This window comes from Myotis brandtii, unplaced genomic scaffold (assembly GCF_000412655.1).
Source record: "Myotis brandtii unplaced genomic scaffold, ASM41265v1 scaffold485, whole genome shotgun sequence".
Lineage (NCBI taxonomy): Eukaryota > Metazoa > Chordata > Mammalia > Chiroptera > Vespertilionidae > Myotis > Myotis brandtii.
In genome coordinates this window covers 159,792-163,092 of record NW_005368527.1, presented here as the reverse complement: position 1 = coordinate 163,092, position 3,301 = coordinate 159,792, and positions in this window count along the sequence as shown.

The following is a 3,301-nucleotide window of genomic DNA, read 5'->3' as shown; positions in this document are numbered from 1 at the left end:
GGCGCCGCAACCTCCCCATCGACCCTGCCTTGAGTGTGACAGGGGGCGGTGCCCCAACCCCCCAATCGGCCCTACCCTGAGCGTGACTGAGGGTGGCATCGCAACCTCCCGATTCGCCCTGCTCTGTGCATGACGGGGCAGCGCCCCAACTCCCCAATCGGCCCTCTTCTGAGCCTGACCAGGGGCTGCACCTAGGGATTGGGCCTGCCCTCTGCCACCCGGAAGCAGGCCTAAGCCAGCAGGTCGTCTCCTGGGGGAGTGATGACCATTAAGGCAAAATGACCAGAACAACCAGTCTCTATGATGCGCACTGAACACCAGGGGGCAGACGCTCAACTCAGATCCAGCTCATTAGTCTATATAATAAAATCCTAAGTGACCATTAAGGCAAAATGACCAGAACAACCAGTCTCTATGATGCGCACTGAACACCAGGGGGCAGACGCTCAACTCAGAAAGTCCAGCTCATGGCTGAGGATCACATTGACGGTGGCAGGAGCCTCTTCTGCCTCTGGCACAGGGCTAAGGAGCAGTGAGCAGGTGGGTGGTAAGGAGTGAGGGGTCGTGGACTGTGATAGGGCACAGGTCGGGCTGAGGGACCCCCTCACCCCGAGCGCACAATTTTCATGCACTGGGCCACTAGTATGCGTATAAGCATATAAGTTCTTTGTTTATTCTCTGCCCACCCCTTCTCCCCCCTTTTCTGTGGGATGCATCAGTCTGTTCCATGCTTCCATTCCTCTGGACCTATTGTTTTGTTCAGTTTATTTTGTTTATTAGATTCCACCAATAAGTGAGATCATGTGATACTTGTTTTTCTCTGACTAGCTTATTTCACTTAGCACAGTACTCTTCATGTCCCTTCGTGCTGTCTCAAAGGATAAGAGATCCTTCTTTTTTAAAACTGCATAGTATTCCACAGCTTTTTAATCCACTCATATACTAATGGGTACATGGGCTGTTTCCAGATCTTAACTATTATAATTAGTGCTGCTATGAACATAGGGGAGCATGTGTCTTTTCTGATTGGTATTTGTGTTTCTTGGGATATATTCCTAGAACTGAGATTACTGGGTCAAATGAAATTTCCATTTTTAATTTTTTGAAGAAACTCCATACTGTTTTCCACACTGGCTGCACCAGTTCTGCATTCCCACCAGCAGTGCAAGAGTGTTCCTTGTTCTCCGCATCCTCACCAGCACTTGTCATTTGTTGCTTTGCTGATGATAGCCAGGTGTGACAGGTGTGAGATGGTACTTATTGTTGTTTTGATTTGCATCTCTTGGATGATTAGTGATATTGAGCATGTTTTCATAAGTCTCTTGGCCTTCTGTATGTCCTCTTTTGAAAAATGTCTATTTAGGTCCTTTGCCCATTTTTTGATTGGATTGTTTATCTTCCTTTTGTTAAGATGTATGAGTTCCCTATAAATTTTGGAGATTAAACCCTTATCAGTGATAACATTGGCAAATATGTTCTTCCACGCAGTGGGCTTCCTTGTGGTTTTGTTGATGGTTTCTTTTGCTGCGCAGAAGCTTTTTATTTTGAGGTAGTCCCATTTGTTTATTTTCTCCTTAGTTTCCATGGCCCTAGGAGCTGTATTGGTAAAGATATTGTTCAACAAATGTCTGCTATTTTGTTGCATATAGCTTCTTCTTAGATTTATATGGTTTCCCATCTTATGTTTAAGTCCTTTATCCAGTTTGTGTTTATTTTTGTGTATGGTGTAAGTTGGTGGTCTAGTTTCATTTTTTTGCATGTATTAGTTCAATTTTCCCAACACCATTTATTGAAGAGACTGTCTTGACTCCATTGTATGCTCTTGCCTCCTTTGTCAAATATTAATTGAGCATAATGGTTTGGGTTGATTTCTGGGTTCTCTGTTCTATTCCATTCATCTATGTGTTGGTTCTTGTGCCAGTACCAGGCAGTTTTGAGAACCGTGGCTTTGTAATACAGCTTGATATCTGGTATTGTGATCCCTCCAACTTTGTTTTCTTTCTCAAGATTGCTGTGGCTATTTGGGGTCTTTCTTTATTCCATATGAATTTTTGGAGAGTTTATTCTAGGTTTTTGAAATATGCCGTTGGTATTTTAATGGAGATTGCATTGTATCTATAGGTTGCTTTGGGTAGTATGGACATTTTAATGATGTTGATTCTACCAATCCATGAACACGGTATATTCTTCCATTTGTTTATGTCTTCCTCTACCTCTTTTTTCAGTGTTTGTAATTTTCTGAGTACAGGTCCTTTACTGCCTTGGTTAAATTTATTTGTAGGTATCTTAATTTTTTTGTTGCAATGGTAAATGGGATTTTTTCTCCCAGTTTCTCTTTCTGTGAGTCCTTATTGCTGTATAAAAAAGCCATAGATTTCTGGGTGTTAATTTTTTATCCTGCTACATTGCCGAATTCATTTAATAATTTTAGTAGTTTTTTGATGGAGTCTTTAGGGTTTTCTAGTACAATATAATGTCACCTGTGAACAATAACAATTTTACTTCTTCTTTTCCAATTTGGATGCCTTTTTTTCTTCTTGTCTAATCACTATGGCTAGCACTTCCAGTGCTATGTTGAGCAGGGTGGTGAAAGTATGATATGCACTGCCCACCAGTAGTGAAAGTATGTTATGAACCGGTAGCTCAGAACTACCTACAACTAACTCAATATATGCACTGCATTGGGGGCACCCCCAGCGTCTGCCCCCAGTGTGCATCCCTGCCTTGTTCCTGTTCTTAGGGGAAGTGGTTTTAGCTTTTGTCTATTGGGTTTGATGTTGGCTGTAGGTTTGTCATATAAGGCTTTTATTATATTGAGGTCTGATCCCTCTATTCCCTCTATTTTCTGTGAGTTTTTATCAGGAAAGTGTGTTGGATTTTGTCGAATGCCTTTTCTGCATCAGTTGATATGATTATGTGATTTTTGTCTCTCAATTTGTTTATGTGATGTATCACGTTTATTGATCTGCAGATATTGTACTAGCCTTGCATCCCTGGAATAAATCGAACTTGGTCATGGTGTATGATCTTTCTAATGTAATGCTGGATCCAATTTGCTAGAATTTTGTTGAGGATTTTAGTATCTATGTTCATGAGAGATATTGGCCTGCAAATCTATTTCTTTGTAGTGTCTTTATCTGTTTTTCTACTTGGTAATTTATATTCTTTATAAATCATTGGATTGTAGCTTCTTCTTAGATTTTTATGGTTTCCCATCTTATGTTTAAGTCCTTTATCCAGTTTGAGCTTATTTTTGTGTATAGTGTAAGTTGGTGGTCTAGTTTCATTTTTTTGCATGTAT